Source organism: Carassius auratus, unplaced genomic scaffold (genome assembly GCF_003368295.1).
Source record: "Carassius auratus strain Wakin unplaced genomic scaffold, ASM336829v1 scaf_tig00022083, whole genome shotgun sequence".
NCBI lineage: Eukaryota > Metazoa > Chordata > Actinopteri > Cypriniformes > Cyprinidae > Carassius > Carassius auratus.
In genome coordinates this window covers 1-24,710 of record NW_020525161.1, presented here as the reverse complement: position 1 = coordinate 24,710, position 24,710 = coordinate 1, and the positions used below count along the sequence as shown (strand labels likewise).

The window sequence follows — 24,710 nt, the reverse complement described above, 5'->3', positions numbered from 1 at the left end:
CCCGTGGCTTAGAAAGAAAGAGTGAGGTTCTCTGTCCCCTTTCGTGTGGTTTCCCTGTGTCTCCTGGGGGCAAAAGGCCACACTTCTCTTCAGGGCAGGTGAAATGATGCTTTTGAAAACTGTGAGGTTCCAGGTAAATGCCCCTGAATCTCATCCAGCACAATTGCGTGTAGGCCCGTGCAACCTTTTATTTACATGAAGTCAAAAATTCTGCATGCATGCTGGTAATGCTACAAGAGGCAGCAAATAGCATCCCTCTCATATTCATGTAAACACGTGGCAATTCGAGCAGCGGAGGCTTTAACCCTTTTCAAAAAGTGTCTAAAAACTCATCCTTGTCTTCAACGCCTGCCCAATTAATACTGGCATTTGCCTAATGCGTCGTTTTGTCAAAGTTAACGCCCTGCTGGCCCAACGTAGCAGAAGACTGAAGTCTCTGTCTGCAGCCAAAGGATAGGTCTGTCAGAAGTGGGATTCGAACCCACGCCTCCAGGGGAGACTGCGACCTGAACGCAGCGCCTTAGACCGCTCGGCCATCCTGACACCCTTGCCTGGCTAGAGATGGCCTGTTCGAGCCGCACCTGAAACCAGGGACCTAGAAGCTACTTTTTCTCTGTTCGGGCCCCCTTTAGCCCACGGGCCTCGTTGGCGCAGTTAGGCAGCGCGTCAGTCTCATAATCTGAAGGTCGTGAGTTCGAGCCTCACACGGGGCAGGCTGGTTCTTTTTTTCTGATAACTGAGAGAGCTTAGACCAGGGTGTCAAACTAAATTCCTTTAGGGCCCGAGCCCTGTAGAGTGTTGTTCCAACCCTTCTCAAACACACAAGGCATGTAGTTTTCAAATGAGCCTGAAGGGCATGATTAGTTGGATCAGGTGTGTTCTATCAGGCTTGAATCTAAACTCTGCAGGTCTCCGGCCTTCCAGGGACTGAGTTTGACACCCGTGGCTTAGAAAGAAAGAGTGAGGTTCTCTGTCCCCTTTCGTGTGGGTTTCCCTGTGTCTCCTGGGGGCAAAAGGCCACAGCTCCTCTTCAGGGCAGGTGAAATGATGCTTTGTGGAAAACTGTGAGGTTCCAGGTAAATTCCCTGAATCTCATCCAGCGACATTGCGTGTAGGCCCGTGCAATCCTTTTATTTACAGTGAAGTCAAAATTCTGCATGCATGCTGGCTAATGCTACATGAAGGCAGCAATAGCATCCCTCTCATATTCATGTAACACGTGGCCACGTCCTCCTGAGGTTTTGTGAAGTTTCAAAGGCCATATTGCTGCACTGGCCCGGTCCTGAAGATTTGCCTTGTACAACGTTCGGAAGATTAGACCCTTCCGATCAGAGCAGGCCACACAACTCCTTGTCCAAGCTCTTTGTTTTCTCCAGACTGGACTACTGCTATGCTCCCTTGGCGGGTCTTCCGGCACGTACTATCAAGCCTCTGCAACTGATCCAGGATGCAGCAGCGAGACTGGTCTTCAACGAGCCAAAGAAAGCCCACGTCACACCTCTCTTCATAATTTTGCACTGGCTACCAATAGCTGTTCGCATCAGATTCAAGGTACTGATGTTTGCCTACAAGATAACCACTGGCTCTGCAGCAATATACCTAAAGTCGCTGGTGCAGACCTACGCTTGCTTTCTGCAAGTGAACGATGCCTCGTGGTGCCATCCCAAAGAGGCACAAAATCACTCTCAAGGACCTTTTCCTGGACTGTTCCCAGCTGGTGGATCGGCCTGCCTATCTCAATTCGAGCAGCGGAGGCTTTAACCCTTTTCAAAAAGTGTCTAAAAACTCATCCTTGTCTTCAACGCCTGCCCAATTAATACTGGCATTTGCCTAATGCGTCGTTTTGTCAAAGTTAACGCCCTGCTGGCCCAACGTAGCAGAAGACTGAAGTCTCTGTCTGCAGCCAAAGGATAGGTCTGTCAGAAGTGGGATTCGAACCCACGCCTCCAGGGGAGACTGCGACCTGAACGCAGCGCCTTAGACCGCTCGGCCATCCTGACACCCTTGCCTGGCTAGAGATGGCCTGTTCGAGCCGCACCTGAAACCAGGGACCTAGAAGCTACTTTTTCTCTGTTCGGCCCCCTTTAGCCCACGGGCCTCGTTGGCGCAGTTAGGCAGCGCGTCAGTCTCATAATCTGAAGGTCGTGAGTTCGAGCCTCACACGGGCAGGCTGGTTCTTTTTTCTGATAACTGAGAGAGCTTAGACCAGTGGTGTCAAAACTAAATTCCTTTAGGGCCCGAGCCCTGTAGAGTGTTGTTCCAACCCTTCTCAAACACACAAGGCATGTAGTTTTCAAATGAAGCCTGAAGGGCATGATTAGTTGGATCAGGTGTGTTCTATCAGGCTTGAATCTAAACTCTGCAGGTCTCCGGCCTTCCAGGGACTGAGTTTGACACCCGTGGCTTAGAAAGAAAGAGTGAGGTTCTCTGTCCCCTTTCGTGTGGGTTTCCCTGTGTCTCCTGGGGGGCAAAAGGCCACAGCTCCTCTTCAGGGCAGGTGAAATGATGCTTTGTGGAAAACTGTGAGGTTCCAGGTAAAATTCCCTGAATCTCATCCAGCGACATTGCGTGTAGGCCCGTGCAATCCTTTTATTTACAGTGAAGTCAAAATTCTGCATGCATGCTGGCTAATGCTACATGAAGGCAGCAATAGCATCCCTCTCATATTCATGTAACACGTGGCCACGTCCTCCTGAGGTTTTGTGAAGTTTCAAAGGCCATATTGCTGCACTGGCCCGGTCCTGAAGATTTGCCTTGTACAACGTTCGGAAGATTAGACCCTTCCGATCAGAGCAGGCCACACAACTCCTTGTCCAAGCTCTTTGTTTTCTCCAGACTGGACTACTGCTATGCTCCCTTGGCGGGTCTTCCGGCACGTACTATCAAGCCTCTGCAACTGATCCAGGATGCAGCAGCGAGACTGGTCTTCAACGAGCCAAAGAAAGCCCACGTCACACCTCTCTTCATAATTTTGCACTGGCTACCAATAGCTGTTCGCATCAGATTCAAGGTACTGATGTTTGCCTACAAGATAACCACTGGCTCTGCAGCAATATACCTAAAGTCGCTGGTGCAGACCTACGCTTGCTTTCTGCAAGTGAACGATGCCTCGTGGTGCCATCCCAAAGAGGCACAAAATCACTCTCAAGGACCTTTTCCTGGACTGTTCCCAGCTGGTGGATCGGCCTGCCTATCTCAATTCGAGCAGCGGAGGCTTTAACCCTTTTCAAAAAAGTGTCTAAAAACTCATCCTTGTCTTCAACGCCTGCCCAATTAATACTAGCATTTGCCTAATGCGTCGTTTTGTCAAAGTTAACGCCCTGCTGGCCCAACGTAGCAGAAGACTGAAGTCTCTGTCTGCAGCCAAAGGATAGGTCTGTCAGAAGTGGGATTCGAACCCACGCCTCCAGGGGAGACTGCGACCTGAACGCAGCGCCTTAGACCGCTCGGCCATCCTGACACCCTTGCCTGGCTAGAGATGGCCTGTTCGAGCCGCACCTGAAACCAGGGACCTAGAAGCTACTTTTTCTCTGTTCGGGCCCCCTTTAGCCCACGGGCCTCGTTGGCGCAGTTAGGCAGCGCATCAGTCTCATAATCTGAAGGTCGTGAGTTCGAGCCTCACACGGGGCAGGGTGTTTCACACCCGTGGCTTAGAAAGAAAGAGTGAGGTTCTCTGTCCCCTTTCGTGTGGGTTTCCCTGTGTCTCCTGGGGGCAAAAGGCCACAGCTCCTCTTCAGGGCAGGTGAAATGATGCTTTGTGGAAAACTGTGAGGTTCCAGGTAAATTCCCTGAATCTCATCCAGCAACATTGCGTGTAGGCCCGTGCAATCCTTTTATTTACAGTGAAGTCAAAATTCTGCATGCATGCTGGCTAATGCTACATGAAGGCAGCAATAGCATCCCTCTCATATTCATGTAACACGTGGCAATTCGAGCAGCGGAGGATTTAACCCTTTTCAAAAAGTGTCTAAAAACTCATCCTTGTCTTCAACGCCTGCCCAATTAATACTGGCATTTGCCTAATGCGTCGTTTTGTCAAAGTTAACGCCCCTGCTGGCCCAACGTAGCAGAAGACTGAAGTCTCTGTCTGCAGCCAAAGGATAGGTCTGTCAGAATTGGGATTCGAACCCACACCTCCAGGGAGACTGCGACCTGAACGGCGGCGCCTTAGACCGCTCGGCCATCCTGACACCCTTGCCTGGCTAGAGATGGCCTGTTCGAGCCGCACCTGAAACCAGGGACCTAGAAGCTACTTTTTCTCTGTTCGGGCCCCCTTTAGCCCACGGGCCTCGTTGGCGCAGTTAGGCAGCGCGTCAGTCTCATAATCTGAAGGTCTTGAGTTCGAGCATCACACGGGGCAGGCTGGTTCTTTTTTTCTGATAACTGAGAGAGCTTAGACCAGGGGTGTCAAACTAAATTCCTTTAGGGCCCGAGCCCTGTAGAGTGTTGTTCCAACCCTTCTCAAACACACAAGGCATGTAGTTTTCAAATGAGCCTGAAGGGCATGATTAGTTGGATCAGGTGTGTTCTATCAGGCTTGAATCTAAACTCTGCAGGTCTCCGGCCTTCCAGGGACTGAGTTTGACACCCGTGGCTTAGAAAGAAAGAGTGAGGTTCTCTGTCCCATTTCGTGTGGGTTTCCCTGTGTCTCCTGGGGGCAAAAGGCCACAGCTCCTCTTCAGGGCAGGTGAAATGATGCTTTGTGGAAAACTGTGAGGTTCCAGGTAAATTCCCTGAATCTCATCCAGCGACATTGCGTGTAGGCCCGTGCAATCCTTTTATTTACAGTGAAGTCAAAATTCTGCATGCATGCTGGCTAATGCTACATGAAGGCAGCAATAGCATCCCTCTCATATTCATGTAACACGTGGCCACGTCCTCCTGAGGTTTTGTGAAGTTTCAAAGGCCATATTGCTGCACTGGCCCGGTCCTGAAGATTTGCCTTGTACAACGTTCGGAAGATTAGACCCTTCCGATCAGAGCAGGCCACACAACTCCTTGTCCAAGCTCTTTGTTTTCTCCAGACTGGACTACTGCTATGCTCCCTTGGCGGGTCTTCCGGCACGTACTATCAAGCCTCTGCAACTGATCCAGGATGCAGCAGCGAGACTGGTCTTCAACGAGCCAAAGAAAGCCCACGTCACACCTCTCTTCATAATTTTGCACTGGCTACCATTAGCTGTTCGCATCAGATTCAAGGTACTGATGTTTGCCTACAAGATAACCACTGGCTCTGCAGCAATATACCTAAAGTCGCTGGTGCAGACCTACGCTTGCTTTCTGCAAGTGAACGATGCCTCGTGGTGCCATCCCAAAGAGGCACAAAATCACTCTCAAGGACCTTTTCCTGGACTGTTCCCAGCTGGTGGATCGGCCTGCCTATCTCAATTCGAGCAGCGGAGGCTTTAACCCTTTTCAAAAAGTGTCTAAAAACTCATCCTTGTCTTCAACGCCTGCCCAATTAATACTGGCATTTGCCTAATGCGTCGTTTTGTCAAAGTTAACCCCTGCTGGCCCAACGTAGCAGAAGACTGAAGTCTCTGTCTGCAGCCAAAGGATAGGTCTGTCAGAAGTGGGATTCGAACCCACGCCTCCAGGGAGACTGCGACCTGAACGCAGCGCCTTAGACCGCTCGGCCATCCTGACACCCTTGCCTGGCTAGAGATGGCCTGTTCGGGCCGCACCTGAAACCAGGGACCTAGAAGCTACTTTTTCTCTGTTCGGGCCCCTTTAGCCCACGGGCCTCGTTGGCGCAGTTAGGCAGCGCATCAGTCTCATAATCTGAAGGTCGTGAGTTCGAGCCTCACACGGGGCAGGGTGTTTCACACCCGTGGCTTAGAAAGAAAGAGTGAGGTTCTCTGTCCCTTTCGTGTGGGTTCCCTGTGTCTCCTGGGGGCAAAAGGCCACAGCTCCTCTTCAGGGCAGGTGAAATGATGCTTTGTGGAAAACTGTGAGGTTCCAGGTAAATTCCCTGAATCTCATCCAGCAACATTGCGTGTAGGCCCGTGCAATCCTTTTATTTACAGTGAAGTCAAAATTCTGCATGCATGCTGGCTAATGCTACATGAAGGCAGCAATAGCATCCCTCTCATATTCATGTAACACGTGGCAATTCGAGCAGCGGAGGATTTAACCCTTTTTCAAAAAGTGTCTAAAAACTCATCCTTGTCTTCAACGCCTGCCCAATTAATACTGGCATTTGCCTAATGCGTCGTTTTGTCAAAGTTAACGCCCTGCTGGCCCAACGTAGCAGAAGACTGAAGTCTCTGTCTGCAGCCAAAGGATAGGTCTGTCAGAAGTGGGATTCGAACCCACGCCTCCAGGGGAGACTGCGACCTGAACGCAGCGCCTTAGACCGCTCGGCCATCCTGACACCCTTGCCTGGCTAGAGATGGCCTGTTCGAGCCGCACCTGAAACCAGGGACCTAGAAGCTACTTTTTCTCTGTTCGGGCCCCTTTAGCCCACGGGCCTCGTTGGCGCAGTTAGGCAGCGCGTCAGTCTCATAATCTGAAGGTCGTGAGTTCGAGCCTCACACGGGGCAGGCTGGTTCTTTTTTTCTGATAACTGAGAGAGCTTAGACCAGGGGTGTCAAACTAAATTCCTTTAGGGCCCGAGCCCTGTAGAGTGTTGTTCCAACCCTTCTCAAACACACAAGGCATGTAGTTTTCAAATGAGCCTGAAGGGCATGATTAGTTGGATCAGGTGTGTTCTATCAGGCTTGAATCTAAACTCTGCAGGTCTCCGGCCTTCCAGGGACTGAGTTTGACACCCGTGGCTTAGAAAGAAAGAGTGAGGTTCTCTGTCCCCTTTCGTGTGGGTTTCCCTGTGTCTCCTGGGGGCAAAAGGCCACAGCTCCTCTTCAGGGCAGGTGAAATGATGCTTTGTGGAAAACTGTGAGGTTCCAGGTAAATTCCCTGAATCTCATCCAGCGACATTGCGTGTAGGCCCGTGCAATCCTTTTATTTACAGTGAAGTCAAAATTCTGCATGCATGCTGGCTAATGCTACATGAAGGCAGCAATAGCATCCCTCTCATATGCATGTAACACGTGGCCACGTCCTCCTGAGGTTTTGTGAAGTTTCAAAGGCCATATTGCTGCACTGGCCCGGTCCTGAAGATTTGCCTTGTACAACGTTCGGAAGATTAGACCCTTCCGATCAGAGCAGGCCACACAACTCCTTGTCCAAGCTCTTTGTTTTCTCCAGACTGGACTACTGCTATGCTCCCTTGGCGGGTCTTCCGGCACGTACTATCAAGCCTCTGCAACTGATCCAGGATGCAGCAGCGAGACTGGTCTTCAACGAGCCAAAGAAAGCCCACGTCACACCTCTCTTCATAATTTTGCACTGGCTACCAATAGCTGTTCGCATCAGATTCAAGGTACTGATGTTTGCCTACAAGATAACCACTGGCTCTGCAGCAATATACCTAAAGTCGCTGGTGCAGACCTACGCTTGCTTTCTGCAAGTGAACGATGCCTCGTGGTGCCATCCCAAAGAGGCACAAAATCACTCTCAAGGACCTTTTCCTGGACTGTTCCCAGCTGGTGGATCGGCCTGCCTATCTCAATTCGAGCAGCGGAGGCTTTAACCCTTTTCAAAAAGTGTCTAAAAACTCATCCTTGTCTTCAACGCCTGCCCAATTAATACTGGCATTTGCCTAATGCGTCGTTTTGTCAAAGTTAACGCCCTGCTGGCCCAACGTAGCAGAAGACTGAAGTCTCTGTCTGCAGCCAAAGGATAGGTCTGTCAGAAGTGGGATTCGAACCCACGCCTCCAGGGGAGACTGCGACCTGAACGCAGCGCCTTAGACCGCTCGGCCATCCTGACACCCTTGCCTGGCTAGAGATGGCCTGTTCGAGCCGCACCTGAAACCAGGGACCTAGAAGCTACTTTTTCTCTGTTCGGGCCCCCTTTAGCCCACGGGCCTCGTTGGCGCAGTTAGGCAGCGCGTCAGTCTCAAAATCTGAAGGTCTTGAGTTCGAGCATCACACGGGGCAGGCTGGTTCTTTTTTTCTGATAACTGAGAGAGCTTAGACCAGGGGTGTCAAACTAAATTCCTTTAGGGCCCGAGCCCTGTAGAGTGTTGTTCCAACCCTTCTCAAAACACACAAGGCATGTAGTTTTCAAATGAGCCTGAAGGGCATGATTAGTTGGATCAGGTGTGTTCTATCAGGCTTGAATCTAAACTCTGCAGGTCTCCGGCCTTCCAGGGACTGAGTTTGACACCCGTGGCTTAGAAAGAAAGAGTGAGGTTCTCTGTCCCATTTCGTGTGGGTTTCCCTGTGTCTCCTGGGGGCAAAAGGCCACAGCTCCTCTTCAGGGCAGGTGAAATGATGCTTTGTGGAAAACTGTGAGGTTCCAGGTAAATTCCCTGAATCTCATCCAGCGACATTGCGTGTAGGCCCGTGCAATCCTTTTATTTACAGTGAAGTCAAAATTCTGCATGCATGCTGGCTAATGCTACATGAAGGCAGCAATAGCATCCCTCTCATATTCATGTAACACGTGGCCACGTCCTCCTGAGGTTTTGTGAAGTTTCAAAGGCCATATTGCTGCACTGGCCCGGTCCTGAAGATTTGCCTTGTACAACGTTCGGAAGATTAGACCCTTCCGATCAGAGCAGGCCACACAACTCCTTGTCCAAGCTCTTTGTTTTCTCCAGACTGGACTACTGCTATGCTCCCTTGGCGGGTCTTCCGGCACGTACTATCAAGCCCTCTGCAACTGATCCAGGATGCAGCAGCGAGACTGGTCTTCAACGAGCCAAAGAAAGCCCACGTCACACCTCTCTTCATAATTTTGCACTGGCTACCAATAGCTGTTCGCATCAGATTCAAGGTACTGATGTTTGCCTACAAGATAACCACTGGCTCTGCAGCAATATACCTAAAGTCGCTGGTGCAGACCTACGCTTGCTTTCTGCAAGTGAACGATGCCTCGTGGTGCCATCCCAAAGAGGCACAAAATCACTCTCAAGGACCTTTTCCTGGACTGTTCCCAGCTGGTGGATCGGCCTGCCTATCTCAATTCGAGCAGCGGAGGCTTTAACCCTTTTCAAAAAGTGTCTAAAAACTCATCCTTGTCTTCAACGCCTGCCCAATTAATACTGGCATTTGCCTAATGCGTCGTTTTGTCAAAGTTAACGCCCTGCTGGCCCAACGTAGCAGAAGACTGAAGTCTCTGTCTGCAGCCAAAGGATAGGTCTGTCAGAAGTGGGATTCGAACCCACGCCTCCAGGGGAGACTGCGACCTGAACGCAGCGCCTTAGACCGCTCGGCCATCCTGACACCCTTGCCTGGCTAGAGATGGCCTGTTCGAGCCGCACCTGAAACCAGGGACCTAGAAGCTACTTTTTCTCTGTTCGGGCCCCCTTTAGCCCACGGGCCTCGTTGGCGCAGTTAGGCAGCGCGTCAGTCTCATAATCTGAAGGTCGTGAGTTCGAGCCTCACACGGGGCAGGCTGGTTCTTTTTTTCTGATAACTGAGAGAGCTTAGACCAGGGGTGTCAAACTAAATTCCTTTAGGGCCCGAGCCCTGTAGAGTGTTGTTCCAACCCTTCTCAAACACACAAGGCATGTAGTTTTCAAATGAGCCTGAAAGGGCATGATTAGTTGGATCAGGTGTGTTCTATCAGGCTTGAATCTAAAACTCTGCAGGTCTCCGGCCTTCCAGGGACTGAGTTTGACACCCGTGGCTTAGAAAGAAAGAGTGAGGTTCTCTGTCCCCTTTCGTGTGGGTTTCCCTGTGTCTCCTGGGGGCAAAAGGCCACAGCTCCTCTTCAGGGCAGGTGAAATGATGCTTTGTGGAAAACTGTGAGGTTCCAGGTAAATTCCCTGAATCTCATCCAGCGACATTGCGTGTAGGCCCGTGCAATCCTTTTATTTACAGTGAAGTCAAAATTCTGCATGCATGCTGGCTAATGCTACATGAAGGCAGCAATAGCATCCCTCTCATATTCATGTAACACGTGGCCACGTCCTCCTGAGGTTTTGTGAAGTTTCAAAGGCCATATTGCTGCACTGGCCCGGTCCTGAAGATTTGCCTTGTACAACGTTCGGAAGATTAGACCCTTCCGATCAGAGCAGGCCACACAACTCCTTGTCCAAGCTCTTTGTTTTCTCCAGACTGGACTACTGCTATGCTCCCTTGGCGGGTCTTCCGGCACGTACTATCAAGCCTCTGCAACTGATCCAGGATGCAGCAGCGAGACTGGTCTTCAACGAGCCAAAGAAAGCCCACGTCACACCTCTCTTCATAATTTTGCACTGGCTACCAATAGCTGTTCGCATCCGATTCAAGGTACTGATGTTTGCCTACAAGATAACCACTGGCTCTGCAGCAATATACCTAAAGTCGCTGGTGCAGACCTACGCTTGCTTTCTGCAAGTGAACGATGCCTCGTGGTGCCATCCCAAAGAGGCACAAAATCACTCTCAAGGACCTTTTCCTGGACTGTTCCCAGCTGGTGGATCGGCCTGCCTATCTCAGTTCGAGCAGCGGAGGCTTTAACCCTTTTCAAAAAGTGTCTAAAAACTCATCCTTGTCTTCAACGCCTGCCCAATTAATACTAGCATTTGCCTAATGCGTCGTTTTGTCAAAGTTAACACCCTGCTGGCCCAACGTAGCAGAAGACTGAAGTCTCTGTCTGCAGCCAAAGGATAGGTCTGTCAGAAGTGGGATTCGAACCCACGCCTCCAGGGGAGACTGCGACCTGAACGCAGCGCCTTAGACCGCTCGGCCATCCTGACACCCTTGCCTGGCTAGAGATGGCCTGTTCGAGCCGCACCTGAAACCAGGGACCTAGAAGCTATTTTTTCTCTGTTCGGGCCCCCTTTAGCCCACGGGCCTTGTTGGCGCAGTTAGGCAGCGCATCAGTCTCATAATCTGAAGGTCGTGAGTTCGAGCCTCACACGGGGCAGGGTGTTTCACACCCGTGGCTTAGAAAGAAAGAGTGAGGTTCTCTGTCCCCTTTCGTGTGGGTTTCCCTGTGTCTCCTGGGGGCAAAAGGCCACAGCTCCTCTTCAGGGCAGGTGAAATGATGCTTTGTGGAAAACTGTGAGGTTCCAGGTAAATTCCCTGAATCTCATCCAGCGACATTGCGTGTAGGCCCGTGCAATCCTTTTATTTTACAGTGAAGTCAAAATTCTGCATGCATGCTGGCTAATGCTTCATGAAGGCAGCAATAGCATCCCTCTCATATTCATGTAACACGTGGCAATTCGAGCAGCGGAGGATTTAACCCTTTTTCAAAAAGTGTCTAAAAACTCATCCTTGTCTTCAACGCCTGCCCAATTAATACTGGCATTTGCCTAATGCGTCGTTTTGTCAAAGTTAACGCCCTGCTGGCCCAACGTAGCAGAAGACTGAAGTCTCTGTCTGCAGCCAAAGGACAGGTCTGTCAGAAGTGGGATTCGAACCCACGCCTCCAGGGGAGACTGCGACCTGAACGCAGCGCCTTAGACCGCTCGGTCCATTCCTGACACCCTTGCCTGGCTAGAGATGGCCTGTTCGAGCCGCACCTGAAACCAGGGACCTAGAAGCTACTTTTTCTCTGTTCGGGCCCCCTTTATCCCACGGGCCTCGTTGGCGCAGTTAGGCAGCGCGTCAGTCTCATAATCTGAAGGTCGTGAGTTCGAGCCTCACACGGTGCAGGCTGGTTCTTTTTTTCTGATAACTGAGAGAGCTTAGACCAGGGGTGTCAAACTAATTTCCTTTAGGGCCCGAGCCCTGTAGAGTGTTGTTCCAACCCTTCTCAAACACACAAGGCATGTAGTTTTCAAATGAGCCTGAAGGGCATGATTAGTTGGATCAGGTGTGTTCTATCAGGCTTGAATCTAAACTCTGCAGGTCTCCGGCCTTCCAGGGACTGAGTTTGACACCCGTGGCTTAGAAAGAAAGAGTGAGGTTCTCTGTCCCCTTTCGTGTGGGTTTCCCTGTGTCTCCTGGGGGCAAAAGGCCACAGCTCCTCTTCAGGGCAGGTGAAATGATGCTTTGTGGAAAAACTGTGAGGTTCCAGGTAAAATTCCCTGAATCTCATCCAGCGACATTGCGTGTAGGCCCGTGCAATCCTTTTATTTACAGTGAAGTCAAAATTCTGCATGCATGCTGGCTAATGCTACATGAAGGCAGCAATAGCATCCCTCTCATATGCATGTAACACGTGGCCACGTCCTCCTGAGGTTTTGTGAAGTTTCAAAGGCCATATTGCTGCACTGGCCCGGTCCTGAAGATTTGCCTTGTACAACGTTCGGAAGATTAGACCCTTCCGATCAAGAGCAGGCCACACAACTCCTTGTCCAAGCTCTTTGTTTTCTCCAGACTGGACTACTGCTATGCTCCCTTGGCGGGTCTTCCGGCACGTACTATCAAGCCTCTGCAACTGATCCAGGATGCAGCAGCGAGACTGGTCTTCAACGAGCCAAAGAAAGCCCACGTCACACCTCTCTTCATAATTTTGCACTGGCTACCAATAGCTGTTCGCATCAGATTCAAGGTACTGATGTTTGCCTACAAGATAACCACTGGCTCTGCAGCAATATACCTAAAGTCGCTGGTGCAGACCTACGCTTGCTTTCTGCAAGTGAACGATGCCTCGTGGTGCCATCCCAAAGAGGCACAAAATCACTCTCAAGGACCTTTTCCTGGACTGTTCCCAGCTGGTGGATCGGCCTGCCTATCTCAATTCGAGCAGCGGAGGCTTTAACCCTTTTCAAAAAGTGTCTAAAAACTCATCCTTGTCTTCAACGCCTGCCCAATTAATACTGGCATTTGCCTAATGCGTCGTTTTGTCAAAGTTAACGCCCTGCTGGCCCAACGTAGCAGAAGACTGAAGTCTCTGTCTGCAGCCAAAGGATAGGTCTGTCAGAAGTGGGATTCGAACCCACGCCTCCAGGGGAGACTGCGACCTGAACGCAGCGCCTTAGACCGCTCGGCCATCCTGACACCCTTGCCTGGCTAGAGATGGCCTGTTCGAGCCGCACCTGAAACCAGGGACCTAGAAGCTACTTTTTCTCTGTTCGGGCCCCCTTTAGCCCACGGGCCTCGTTGGCGCAGTTAGGCAGCGCGTCAGTCTCATAATCTGAAGGTCGTGAGTTCGAGCCTCACACGGGGCAGGCTGGTTCTTTTTTTCTGATAACTGAGAGAGCTTAGACCAGGGGTGTCAAACTAAATTCCTTTAGGGCCCGAGCCCTGTAGAGTGTTGTTCCAACCTTCTCAAACACACAAGGCATGTAGTTTTCAAATGAGCCTGAAGGGCATGATTAGTTGGATCAGGTGTGTTCTATCAGGCTTGAATCTAAACTCTGCAGGTCTCCGGCCTTCCAGGGACTGAGTTTGACACCCGTGGCTTAGAAAGAAAGAGTGAGGTTCTCTGTCCCCTTTCGTGTGGGTTTCCCTGTGTCTCCTGGGGGCAAAAGGCCACAGCTCCTCTTCAGGGCAGGTGAAATGATGCTTTGTGGAAAACTGTGAGGTTCCAGGTAAATTCCCTGAATCTCATCCAGCGACATTGCGTGTAGGCCCGTGCAATCCTTTTATTTACAGTGAAGTCAAAATTCTGCATGCATGCTGGCTAATGCTACATGAAGGCAGCAATAGCATCCCTCTCATATGCATGTAACACGTGGCCACGTCCTCCTGAGGTTTTGTGAAGTTTCAAAGGCCATATTGCTGCACTGGCCCGGTCCTGAAGATTTGCCTTGTACAACGTTCGGAAGATTAGACCCTTCCGATCAGAGCAGGCCACACAACTCCTTGTCCAAGCTCTTTGTTTTCTCCAGACTGGACTACTGCTATGCTCCCTTGGCGGGTCTTCCGGCACGTACTATCAAGCCTCTGCAACTGATCCAGGATGCAGCAGCGAGACTGGTCTTCAACGAGCCAAAGAAAGCCCACGTCACACCTCTCTTCATAATTTTGCACTGGCTACCAATAGCTGTTCGCATCAGATTCAAGGTACTGATGTTTGCCTACAAGATAACCACTGGCTCTGCAGCAATATACCTAAAGTCGCTGGTGCAGACCTACGCTTGCTTTCTGCAAGTGAACGATGCCTCGTGGTGCCATCCCAAAGAGGCACAAAATCACTCTCAAGGACCTTTTCCTGGACTGTTCCCAGCTGGTGGATCGGCCTGCCTATCTCAATTCGAGCAGCGGAGGCTTTAACCCTTTTCAAAAAGTGTCTAAAACTCATCCTTGTCTTCAACGCCTGCCCAATTAATACTGGCATTTGCCTAATGCGTCGTTTTGTCAAAGTTAACGCCCTGCTGGCCCAACGTAGCAGAAGACTGAAGTCTCTGTCTGCAGCCAAAGGATAGGTCTGTCAGAAGTGGGATTCGAACCCACGCCTCCAGGGGAGACTGCGACCTGAACGCAGCGCCTTAGACCGCTCGGCCATCCTGACACCCTTGCCTGGCTAGAGATGGCCTGTTCGAGCCGCACCTGAAACCAGGGACCTAGAAGCTACTTTTTCTCTGTTCGGGCCCCCTTTAGCCCACGGGCCTCGTTGGCGCAGTTAGGCAGCGCGTCAGTCTCATAATCTGAAGGTCGTGAGTTCGAGCCTCACACGGGGCAGGCTGGTTCTTTTTTTCTGATAACTGAGAGAGCTTAGACCAGGGGTGTCAAACTAAATTCCTTTAGGGCCCGAGCCCTGTAGAGTGTTGTTCCAACCCTTCTCAAACACACAAGGCATGTAGTTTTCAAATGAGCCTGAAGGGCATGATTAGTTGGATCAGGTGTGTTCTATCAGGCTTGAATCTAAACTCTGCAGGTCTCCGGCCTTCCAGGGACTGAGTTTGACACCCGTGGCTTAGAAAGAAAGAGTGAGGTTCTCTGTCCCCTTTCGTGTGGGTTTCCCTGTGTCTCCTGGGGGCAAAAGGCCACAGCTCCTCTTCAGGGCAGGTGAAATGATGCTTTGTGGAAAACTGTGAGGTTCCAGGTAAATTCCCTGAATCTCATCCAGCGACATTGCGTGTAGGCCCGTGCAATCCTTTTATTTACAGTGAAGTCAAAATTCTGCATGCATGCTGGCTAATGCTACATGAAGGCAGCAATAGCATCCCTCTCATATGCATGTAACACGTGGCCACGTCCTCCTGAGGTTTTGTGAAGTTTCAAAGGCCATATTGCTGCACTGGCCCGGTCCTGAAGATTTGCCTTGTACAACGTTCGGAAGATTAGACCCTTCCGATCAGAGCAGGCCACACAACTCCTTGTCCAAGCTCTTTGTTTTCTCCAGACTGGACTACTGCTATGCTCCCTTGGCGGGTCTTCCGGCCAAACTATCAAGCCTCTGCAACTGATCCAGGATGCAGCAGCGAGACTGGTCTTCAACGAGCCAAAGAAAGCCCACGTCACACCTCTCTTCATAATTTTGCACTGGCTACCAATAGCTGTTCGCATCAGATTCAAGGTACTGATGTTTGCCTACAAGATAACCACTGGCTCTGCAGCAATATACCTAAAGTCGCTGGTGCAGACCTACGCTTGCTTTCTGCAAGTGAACGATGCCTCGTGGTGCCATCCCAAAGAGGCACAAAATCACTCTCAAGGACCTTTTCCTGGACTGTTCCCAGCTGGTGGATCGGCCTGCCTATCTCAATTCGAGCAGCGGAGGCTTTAACCCTTTTCAAAAAGTGTCTAAAAACTCATCCTTGTCTTCAACGCCTGCCCAATTAATACTGGCATTTGCCTAATGCGTCGTTTTGTCAAAGTTAACGCCCTGCTGGCCCAACGTAGCAGAAGACTGAAGTCTCTGTCTGCAGCCAAAGGATAGGTCTGTCAGAAGTGGGATTCGAACCCACGCCTCCAGGGGAGACTGCGACCTGAACGCAGCGCCTTAGACCGCTCGGCCATCCTGACACCCTTGCCTGGCTAGAGATGGCCTGTTCGAGCCGCACCTGAAACCAGGGACCTAGAAGCTACTTTTTCTCTGTTCGGGCCCCCTTTAGCCCACGGGCCTCGTTGGCGCAGTTAGGCAGCGCGTCAGTCTCATAATCTGAAGGTCGTGAGTTCGAGCCTCACACGGGGCAGGCTGGTTCTTTTTTTCTGATAACTGAGAGAGCTTAGACCAGGGGTGTCAAACTAAATTCCTTTAGGGCCCGAGCCCTGTAGAGTGTTGTTCCAACCCTTCTCAAACACACAAGGCATGTAGTTTTCAAATGAGCCTGAAGGGCATGATTAGTTGGATCAGGTGTGTTCTATCAGGCTTGAATCTAAACTCTGCAGGTCTCCGGCCTTCCAGGGACTGAGTTTGACACCCGTGGCTTAGAAAGAAAGATTGAGGTTCTCTGTCCCCTTTCGTGTGGGTTTCCCTGTGTCTCCTGGGGGCAAAAGGCCACAGCTCCTCTTCAGGGCAGGTGAAATGATGCTTTGTGGAAAACTGTGAGGTTCCAGGTAAATTCCCTGAATCTCATCCAGCGACATTGCGTGTAGGCCCGTGCAATCCTTTTATTTACAGTGAAGTCAAAATTCTGCATGCATGCTGGCTAATGCTACATGAAGGCAGCAATAGCATCCCTCTCATATGCATGTAACACGTGGCCACGTCCTCCTGAGGTTTTGTGAAGTTTCAAAGGCCATATTGCTGCACTGGCCCGGTCCTGAAGATTTGCCTTGTACAACGTTCGGAAGATTAGACCCTTCCGATCAGAGCAGGCCACACAACTCCTTGTCCAAGCTCTTTGTTTTCTCCAGACTGGACTACTGCTATGCTCCCTTGGCGGGTCTTCCGGCACGAACTATCAAGCCTCTGCAACTGATCCAGGATGCAGCAGCGAGACTGGTCTTCAACGAGCCAAAGAAAGCCCACGTCACACCTCTCTTCATAATTTTGCACTGGCTACCAATAGCTGTTCGCATCAGATTCAAGGTACTGATGTTTGCCTACAAGATAACCACTGGCTCTGCAGCAATATACCTAAAGTCGCTGGTGCAGACCTACGCTTGCTTTCTGCAAGTGAACGATGCCTCGTGGTGCCATCCCAAAGAGGCACAAAATCACTCTCAAGGACCTTTTCCTGGACTGTTCCCAGCTGGTGGATCGGCCTGCCTATCTCAATTCGAGCAGCGGAGGCTTTAACCCTTTTCAAAAAGTGTCTAAAAACTCATCCTTGTCTTCAACGCCTGCCCAATTAATACTGGCATTTGCCTAATGCGTCGTTTTGTCAAAGTTAACGCCCTGCTGGCCCAACGTAGCAGAAGACTGAAGTCTCTGTCTGCAGCCAAAGGATAGGTCTGTCAGAAGTGGGATTCGAACCCACGCCTCCAGGGGAGACTGCGACCTGAACGCAGCGCCTTAGACCGCTCGGCCATCCTGACACCCTTGCCTGGCTAGAGATGGCCTGTTCGAGCCGCACCTGAAACCAGGGACCTAGAAGCTACTTTTTCTCTGTTCGGGCCCCCTTTAGCCCACGGGCCTCGTTGGCGCAGTTAGGCAGCGCGTCAGTCTCATAATCTGAAGGTCGTGAGTTCGAGCCTCACACGGGGCAGGCTGGTTCTTTTTTTCTGATAACTGAGAGAGCTTAGACCAGGGGTGTCAAACTAAATTCCTTTAGGGCCCGAGCCCTGTAGAGTGTTGTTCCAACCCTTCTCAAACACACAAGGCATGTAGTTTTCAAATGAGCCTGAAGGGCATGATTAGTTGGATCAGGTGTGTTCTATCAGGCTTGAATCTAAACTCTGCAGGTCTCCGGCCTTCCAGGGACTGAGTTTGACACCCGTGGCTTAGAAAGAAAGATTGAGGTTCTCTGTCCCCTTTCGTGTGGGTTTCCCTGTGTCTCCTGGGGGCAAAAGGCCACAGCTCCTCTTCAGGGCAGGTGAAATGATGCTTTGTGGAAAACTGTGAGGTTCCAGGTAAATTCCCTGAATCTCATCCAGCGACATTGCGTGTAGGCCCGTGCAATCCTTTTATTTACAGTGAAGTCAAAATTCTGCATGCATGCTGGCTAATGCTACATGAAGGCAGCAATAGCATCCCTCTCATATGCATGTAACACGTGGCCACGTCCTCCTGAGGTTTTGTGAAGTTTCAAAGGCCATATTGCTGCACTGGCCCGGTCCTGAAGATTTGCCTTGTACAACGTTCGGAAGATTAGACCCTTCCGATCAGAGCAGGCCACACAACTCCTTGTCCAAGCTCTTTGTTTTCTCCAGACTGGACTACTGCTATGCTCCCTTGGCGGGTCTTCCGGCACGTACTATCAAGCCTCTGCAACTGATCCAGGATGCAGCAGCGAGACTGGTCTTCAACGAGCCAAAGAAAGCCCACGTCACACCTCTCTTCATAATTTTGCACTGGCTACCAATAGCTGTTCGCATCAGATTCAAGGTACTGATGTTTGCCTACAAGATAACCACTGGCTCTGCAGCAATATACCTAAAGTCGCTGGTGCAGACCTACGCTTGCTTTCTGCAAGTGAACGATGCCTCGTGGTGCCATCCCAAAGAGGCACAAAATCACTCTCAAGGACCTTTTCCTGGACTGTTCCCAGCTGGTGGATCGGCCTGCCTATCTCAATTCGAGCAGCGGAGGCTTTAACCTTTTCAAAAAGTGTCTAAAAACTCATCCTTGTCTTCAACGCCTGCCCAATTAATACTGGCATTTGCCTAATGCGTCGTTTTGTCAAAGTTAACGCCCTGCTGGCCCAACGTAGCAGAAGACTGAAGTCTCTGTCTGCAGCCAAAGGATAGGTCTGTCAGAAGTGGGATTCGAACCCACGCCTCCAGGGGAGACTGCGACCTGAACGCAGCGCCTTAGACCGCTCGGCCATCCTGACACCCTTGCCTGGCTAGAGATGGCCTGTTCGAGCCGCACCTGAAACCAGGGACCTAGAAGCTACTTTTTCTCTGTTCGGGCCCCCTTTAGCCCACGGGCCTCGTTGGCGCAGTTAGGCAGCGCGTCAGTCTCATAATCTGAAGGTCGTGAGTTCGAGCCTCACACGGGGCAGGCTGGTTCTTTTTTTCTGATAACTGAGAGAGCTTAGACCAGGGGTGTCAAACTAAATTCCTTTAGGGCCCGAGCCCTGTAGAGTGTTGTTCCAACCCTTCTCAAACACACAAGGCATGTAGTTTTCAAATGAGCCTGAAGGGCATGATTAGTTGGATCAGGTGTGTTCTATCAGGCTTGAATCTAAACTCTGCAGGTCTCCGGCCTTCCAGGGACTGAGTTTGACACCCGTGGCTTAGAAAGAAAGAGTGAGGTTCTCTGTCCCCTTTCGTGTGGGTTTCCCTGTGTCTCCTGGGGGCAAAAGGCCACAGCTCCTCTTCAGGGCAGGTGAAATGATGCTTTGTGGAAAACTGTGAGGTTCCAGGTAAATTCCCTGAATCTCATCCAGCGACATTGCGTGTAGGCCCGTGCAATCCTTTTATTTACAGTGAAGTCAAAATTCTGCATGCATGCTGGCTAATGCTACATGAAGGCAGCAATAGCATCCCTCTCATATGCATGTAACACGTGGCCACGTCCTCCTGAGGTTTTGTGAAGTTTCAAAGGCCATATTGCTGCACTGGCCCGGTCCTGAAGATTTGCCTTGTACAACGTTCGGAAGATTAGACCCTTCCGATCAGAGCAGGCCACACAACTCCTTGTCCAAGCTCTTTGTTTTCTCCAGACTGGACTACTGCTATGCTCCCTTGGCGGGTCTTCCGGCACGTACTATCAAGCCTCTGCAACTGATCCAGGATGCAGCAGCGAGACTGGTCTTCAACGAGCCAAAGAAAGCCCACGTCACACCTCTCTTCATAATTTTGCACTGGCTACCAATAGCTGTTCGCATCAGATTCAAGGTACTGATGTTTGCCTACAAGATAACCACTGGCTCTGCAGCAATATACCTAAAGTCGCTGGTGCAGACCTACGCTTGCTTTCTGCAAGTGAACGATGCCTCGTGGTGCCATCCCAAAGAGGCACAAAATCACTCTCAAGGACCTTTTCCTGGACTGTTCCCAGCTGGTGGATCGGCCTGCCTATCTCAATTCGAGCAGCGGAGGCTTTAACCCTTTTCAAAAAGAGTCTAAAAACTCATCCTTGTCTTCAACGCCTGCCCAATTAATACTGGCATTTGCCTAATGCGTCGTTTTGTCAAAGTTAACGCCCTGCTGGCCCAACGTAGCAGAAGACTGAAGTCTCTGTCTGCAGCCAAAGGATAGGTCTGTCAGAAGTGGGATTCGAACCCACGCCTCCAGGGGAGACTGCGACCTGAACGCAGCGCCTTAGACCGCTCGGCCATCCTGACACCCTTGCCTGGCCTAGAGATGGCCTGTACGAGCCGCACCTGAAACCAGGGACCTAGAAGCTACTTTTTCTCTGTTCGGGCCCCCTTTAGCCCACGGGCCTCGTTGGCGCAGTTAGGCAGCGCGTCAGTCTCATAATCTGAAGGTCGTGAGTTCGAGCCTCACACGGGGCAGGCTGGTTCTTTTTTTCTGATAACTGAGAGAGCTTAGACCAGGGGTGTCAAACTAAATTCCTTTAGGGCCCGAGCCCTGTAGAGTGTTGTTCCAACCCTTCTCAAACACACAAGGCATGTAGTTTTCAAATGAGCCTGAAGGGCATGATTAGTTGGATCAGGTGTGTTCTATCAGGCTTGAATCTAAACTCTGCAGGTCTCCGGCCTTCAGGTGACTGAGTTTGACACCCGTGGCTTAGAAAGAAAGAGTGAGGTTCTCTGTCCCCTTTCGTGTGGGTTTCCCTGTGTCTCCTGGGGGCAAAAGGCCACAGCTCCTCTTCAGGGCAGGTGAAATGATGCTTTGTGGAAAACTGTGAGGTTCCAGGTAAATTCCCTGAATCTCATCCAGCGACATTGCGTGTAGGCCCGTGCAATCCTTTTATTTACAGTGAAGTCAAAATTCTGCATGCATGCTGGCTAATGCTACATGAAGGCAGCAATAGCATCCCTCTCATATGCATGTAACACGTGGCCACGTCCTCCTGAGGTTTTGTGAAGTTTCAAAGGCCATATTGCTGCACTGGCCCGGTCCTGAAGATTTGCCTTGTACAACGTTCGGAAGATTAGACCCTTCCGATCAGAGCAGGCCACACAACTCCTTGTCCAAGCTCTTGTTTTCTCCAGACTGGACTACTGCTATGCTCCCTTGGCGGGTCTTCCGGCACGTACTATCAAGCCTCTGCAACTGATCCAGGATGCAGCAGCGAGACTGGTCTTCAACGAGCCAAAGAAAGCCCACGTCACACCTCTCTTCATAATTTTGCACTGGCTACCAATAGCTGTTCGCATCAGATTCAAGGTACTGATGTTTGCCTACAAGATAACCACTGGCTCTGCAGCAATATACCTAAAGTCGCTGGTGCAGACCTACGCTTGCTTTCTGCAAGTGAACGATGCCTCGTGGTGCCATCCCAAAGAGGCACAAAATCACTCTCAAGGACCTTTTCCTGGACTGTTCCCAGCTGGTGGATCGGCCTGCCTATCTCAATTCGAGCAGCGGAGCCTTTAACCCTTTTCAAAAAGTGTCTAAAAACTCATCCTTGTCTTCAACGCCTGCCCAATTAATACTGGCATTTGCCTAATGCGTCGTTTTGTCAAAGTTAACGCCCTGCTGGCCCAACGTAGCAGAAGACTGAAGTCTCTGTCTGCAGCCAAAGGATAGGTCTGTCAGAAGTGGGATTCGAACCCACGCCTCCAGGGGAGACTGCGACCTGAGCGCTAGCTGACGAAGGATAGTCCGACATAATTTCAGAAATGTTGAGCAATGTCGAACTGCGCAGCCAATCGCATCGAAGCGCTATGACATTTGGACCAATCGCGTCGAAGCGCCTTAACATTTCCAGCCAATCAAAAAGCGCAATTTATAACATTATCTTGACATTCGTGACATTTGACCAATCAGAGAGCAGGGGGATTTCGACGGCACGTTTCCGCGTCTCACCGCTAGGTGGAGGGGTCAGCGCTTCTAGTCAGGTGTCAATCAAGTTGCCGAACCGTGCCGAAGGTGTACGAAAGAATGACATCATCCTCAGGGGGCGTGTCAGAGGTAAAAAAGGTTAATTACTCAAGTTTGTGACCTATGACAAGGGTCATTGTCGCGTAGTTCGACATAAAAAGTGGTACGAGATTTGTCAATGGGTGAGTGTTTGTTACCTTTGCATTATAGATGTATAAAAATAAAAAATAATCGTAATCGAACATTATTAGTATCTTGGTTTAGTGTATTTGCATAAGAGAACAACACAGCAGGCTTCAGAACAAACATTTACCTGGTCCCATTCATTTGAACGATGTAATGTGATGGTTGTGTTATGTTATGGCTTTCAACAGTGCAAACCAGAGTGTGTAATAATTGTTTATAGACATTTATGTAATGTTGCAGGTATTTTAAGAAATGTTCCTGTCTTGTATCTTTCTCCTCTAAATAGAGATACCAGTTGTAACATTATATATAAGATAAATGTGACTTGTGTCCTAGAAATGAATGAATGAATGAATAAATATATGAATTTAATGAAGTATTTTATGCTCTCTTAAGGGACTCACTTGTATTGTGCATTATATTTGTTATAATGCTTACAGATAGAAATGTCAGATGCTGTCTCGTGGCCAAACAACCTTGCTTGGAGGTGTGCTGAAATGCATGTTTTTTATTAGTATCATTAGTATATTTACTGAAAAGGTTTCTTTCTGAATTATGTATTAAGGGTTTTTTTTTTTTTTTTTTTTTTTTCGTCTTAAGCCTCTACTGGACCAGCACAAAGGGTGGTGGAAGAACCTCATGATGCTGAAACAGCAAAGAAGGCCATGGAGCAGAGTCAGCCTGACCCCCAGCCTCATCCCATGCCCCTGCCCGGCCCCAGCCTACTGCACCTGTGGAAGCAAGAGTTGCAACACAATTTTCAATGGTAAGAATTACTATTTAACTTTTTAATAATACCACTTAAGAATGTGCTCAATTAAAATTCAAGAAAGTTCAGAACGTAAGATGAAGAAAAAAAGAAAAAGCAAGAATGCTATGAGATGCTGGCTGAGACCTACTAATTGTCACCCCTCTTGTACAGTGGGGGCACCTGTTGTCTGCTGAATGGTCAGTTTGAATATCTCAGATTTGGTTTAAGTCACATGGTCAAGGATAAATGTAGAATGTAACCTGTTTGCTTTCTCTCTTGAGACTAGACTCATGTCCCTCATGGCATCCCTCTCAATACTTCTCATGTGTTAAAGCTACATTATCTTTCTTTCTCAATCTCAGGTAACATACCACATAGATGCTGGCTATCATTAACTGTACACATTAACAATTATTCCATCATGCAAATACTTTGTAGTAATTTCAGGAGTCAATACTGCTAATAAATATGGATGACACTTCTATTCAGAAAGAAATGTTTTTAAAAACCTGCATTTACTTAAAATAGTAATATTAATATAAATCGTAATTCTTGCTATTATAACACATTCTGTCTTCTCACATTTTTGATTTACCAAACCAAGATTTACTGGCTCTCACATTGCTGCAGCAAAGCCAAATCTTAGTGTGGTCAGGAGACCTTCTCAGGTTGAAGACCAACCCAGCGCAGCAGTGTCTTGTGCCTCTATACCAAGCAGTACTGTCTCTGTAAGTAATGGCATAATGTATAAAGTATTCTATAAAGGCACTTTTCACGTTCCATTCTGTACGAATTATTAAACTTGTTCAATTTTTCTTTTAATACCAGAAAACCATATTTTTGTCGATGTTTCAGGGTGTGCCAGTGTTCCAGGGTCTACAAATGGTTCAAAGACTGTAAGCGGTCCATAGGATGCCACTGTTACAGCCTATTTTGCAGAGCACCAATTCACAACCAGCTCCACAAACCATGCCCAAGAGACCCTACAAGGCAAACACTTGCAGGAAGTGTGGAAAATTCAAAACCAGTGCAACGGGACATAGCCAGTACAGGGGCAAGGTGTATATACTGTCCACAGACTGAGAACATTACAAAAGAAAAGTGGTTAGAGTAAATCCGGAGAACCTTCTCCCATATAATGTATACACTATATATTTTTATTTATTGTTGTGTGTATATAGTTGTTTAAATATAGTTCACTATTGTTAATATTTGTGTCTAACATTATTTTATTTAACTTGCTTTTTTAATCCTATTTAACTTTTACTTTTACCTTTTTAATTTATTGTTGAAAACTCATTTAATATTCATTACTTTTCTATTAGCATAATTGTAAAATAAATAAAAAAACAAATTGAGAAATGTGTTTTGATTTCTACATTTATTTTCCTTTTATTTCCCTTTTAAATTTTTTTTTTTGAAAACTTATTATAAATTAATTTGTTTAATATTCATTACTGTTATGTTGCATAATTGTAAAAAAAAAAAAAAGAGAATGATTGCTTTTTTATTTGTACTTTAGTAAACATTTCATCAGTACACTGCAACAATAGAACGTATTCCTATAAAAAGATAATTTGCACTTTGTCATTTGTCACAGACATTTTTAAGCATAATAATGACTATTTTTTGCATCCTTTTTAATTAAAAATGACAGATTTAAAGGTGTCTTGAATGAATGTAACCTTAAAAAAAAATCTGATTTAATATCAATAAAATCACAACTAATAACATGCTTAAAATAAATATGAATACAACTACACATAATAACATGCTTAATAACAAAAATAATACAACAACTACTAAATAACTAATAATAACAAAACACATTTCCATTGGTGTATTAAAATGTAATAAAAAAATATCAAACAAGCACA

At 48.8% G+C, this 24,710-nt stretch overlaps 26 non-coding genes across 26 annotated transcripts; 11 read left to right on the top strand and 15 right to left on the bottom strand.

Moving 5' to 3' along the window:
* Positions 1-460: 460 nt before the first annotated feature.
* trnal-cag (transfer RNA leucine (anticodon CAG)) lies at positions 461-543 on the bottom strand. Its single transcript has one exon. It is a non-coding gene; the product is annotated as a tRNA-Leu (tRNA).
* Positions 544-639: 96 nt separating this feature from the next.
* Positions 640-713, top strand: trnam-cau (transfer RNA methionine (anticodon CAU)). The gene has a single exon. It is a non-coding gene; the product is annotated as a tRNA-Met (tRNA).
* A 1,204-nt stretch (positions 714-1,917) lies between these two features.
* Positions 1,918-2,000, bottom strand: trnal-cag (transfer RNA leucine (anticodon CAG)). Its single transcript has one exon. It is a non-coding gene; the product is annotated as a tRNA-Leu (tRNA).
* A 1,377-nt stretch (positions 2,001-3,377) lies between these two features.
* Positions 3,378-3,460, bottom strand: trnal-cag (transfer RNA leucine (anticodon CAG)). Its single transcript has one exon. It is a non-coding gene; the product is annotated as a tRNA-Leu (tRNA).
* A 96-nt stretch (positions 3,461-3,556) lies between these two features.
* trnam-cau (transfer RNA methionine (anticodon CAU)) lies at positions 3,557-3,630 on the top strand. Its single transcript has one exon. It is a non-coding gene; the product is annotated as a tRNA-Met (tRNA).
* A 1,934-nt stretch (positions 3,631-5,564) lies between these two features.
* trnal-cag (transfer RNA leucine (anticodon CAG)) lies at positions 5,565-5,646 on the bottom strand. Its single transcript has one exon. It is a non-coding gene; the product is annotated as a tRNA-Leu (tRNA).
* A 95-nt stretch (positions 5,647-5,741) lies between these two features.
* trnam-cau (transfer RNA methionine (anticodon CAU)) lies at positions 5,742-5,815 on the top strand. Its single transcript has one exon. It is a non-coding gene; the product is annotated as a tRNA-Met (tRNA).
* A 475-nt stretch (positions 5,816-6,290) lies between these two features.
* Positions 6,291-6,373, bottom strand: trnal-cag (transfer RNA leucine (anticodon CAG)). Its single transcript has one exon. It is a non-coding gene; the product is annotated as a tRNA-Leu (tRNA).
* A 95-nt stretch (positions 6,374-6,468) lies between these two features.
* On the top strand, positions 6,469-6,542 carry trnam-cau (transfer RNA methionine (anticodon CAU)). The gene has a single exon. It is a non-coding gene; the product is annotated as a tRNA-Met (tRNA).
* Positions 6,543-7,747: 1,205 nt separating this feature from the next.
* trnal-cag (transfer RNA leucine (anticodon CAG)) lies at positions 7,748-7,830 on the bottom strand. Its single transcript has one exon. It is a non-coding gene; the product is annotated as a tRNA-Leu (tRNA).
* A 1,377-nt stretch (positions 7,831-9,207) lies between these two features.
* trnal-cag (transfer RNA leucine (anticodon CAG)) lies at positions 9,208-9,290 on the bottom strand. The gene has a single exon. It is a non-coding gene; the product is annotated as a tRNA-Leu (tRNA).
* Positions 9,291-9,386: 96 nt separating this feature from the next.
* trnam-cau (transfer RNA methionine (anticodon CAU)) lies at positions 9,387-9,460 on the top strand. Its single transcript has one exon. It is a non-coding gene; the product is annotated as a tRNA-Met (tRNA).
* A 1,207-nt stretch (positions 9,461-10,667) lies between these two features.
* trnal-cag (transfer RNA leucine (anticodon CAG)) lies at positions 10,668-10,750 on the bottom strand. The gene has a single exon. It is a non-coding gene; the product is annotated as a tRNA-Leu (tRNA).
* Positions 10,751-11,398: 648 nt separating this feature from the next.
* Positions 11,399-11,483, bottom strand: trnal-cag (transfer RNA leucine (anticodon CAG)). Its single transcript has one exon. It is a non-coding gene; the product is annotated as a tRNA-Leu (tRNA).
* Positions 11,484-12,861: 1,378 nt separating this feature from the next.
* trnal-cag (transfer RNA leucine (anticodon CAG)) lies at positions 12,862-12,944 on the bottom strand. The gene has a single exon. It is a non-coding gene; the product is annotated as a tRNA-Leu (tRNA).
* A 96-nt stretch (positions 12,945-13,040) lies between these two features.
* trnam-cau (transfer RNA methionine (anticodon CAU)) lies at positions 13,041-13,114 on the top strand. Its single transcript has one exon. It is a non-coding gene; the product is annotated as a tRNA-Met (tRNA).
* A 1,203-nt stretch (positions 13,115-14,317) lies between these two features.
* On the bottom strand, positions 14,318-14,400 carry trnal-cag (transfer RNA leucine (anticodon CAG)). The gene has a single exon. It is a non-coding gene; the product is annotated as a tRNA-Leu (tRNA).
* A 96-nt stretch (positions 14,401-14,496) lies between these two features.
* On the top strand, positions 14,497-14,570 carry trnam-cau (transfer RNA methionine (anticodon CAU)). The gene has a single exon. It is a non-coding gene; the product is annotated as a tRNA-Met (tRNA).
* Positions 14,571-15,774: 1,204 nt separating this feature from the next.
* trnal-cag (transfer RNA leucine (anticodon CAG)) lies at positions 15,775-15,857 on the bottom strand. Its single transcript has one exon. It is a non-coding gene; the product is annotated as a tRNA-Leu (tRNA).
* Positions 15,858-15,953: 96 nt separating this feature from the next.
* Positions 15,954-16,027, top strand: trnam-cau (transfer RNA methionine (anticodon CAU)). Its single transcript has one exon. It is a non-coding gene; the product is annotated as a tRNA-Met (tRNA).
* Positions 16,028-17,232: 1,205 nt separating this feature from the next.
* On the bottom strand, positions 17,233-17,315 carry trnal-cag (transfer RNA leucine (anticodon CAG)). Its single transcript has one exon. It is a non-coding gene; the product is annotated as a tRNA-Leu (tRNA).
* Positions 17,316-17,411: 96 nt separating this feature from the next.
* On the top strand, positions 17,412-17,485 carry trnam-cau (transfer RNA methionine (anticodon CAU)). Its single transcript has one exon. It is a non-coding gene; the product is annotated as a tRNA-Met (tRNA).
* A 1,204-nt stretch (positions 17,486-18,689) lies between these two features.
* trnal-cag (transfer RNA leucine (anticodon CAG)) lies at positions 18,690-18,772 on the bottom strand. The gene has a single exon. It is a non-coding gene; the product is annotated as a tRNA-Leu (tRNA).
* Positions 18,773-18,868: 96 nt separating this feature from the next.
* On the top strand, positions 18,869-18,942 carry trnam-cau (transfer RNA methionine (anticodon CAU)). Its single transcript has one exon. It is a non-coding gene; the product is annotated as a tRNA-Met (tRNA).
* A 1,205-nt stretch (positions 18,943-20,147) lies between these two features.
* trnal-cag (transfer RNA leucine (anticodon CAG)) lies at positions 20,148-20,230 on the bottom strand. Its single transcript has one exon. It is a non-coding gene; the product is annotated as a tRNA-Leu (tRNA).
* A 97-nt stretch (positions 20,231-20,327) lies between these two features.
* Positions 20,328-20,401, top strand: trnam-cau (transfer RNA methionine (anticodon CAU)). Its single transcript has one exon. It is a non-coding gene; the product is annotated as a tRNA-Met (tRNA).
* The last annotated feature ends 4,309 nt before the right edge of the window (positions 20,402-24,710 follow it).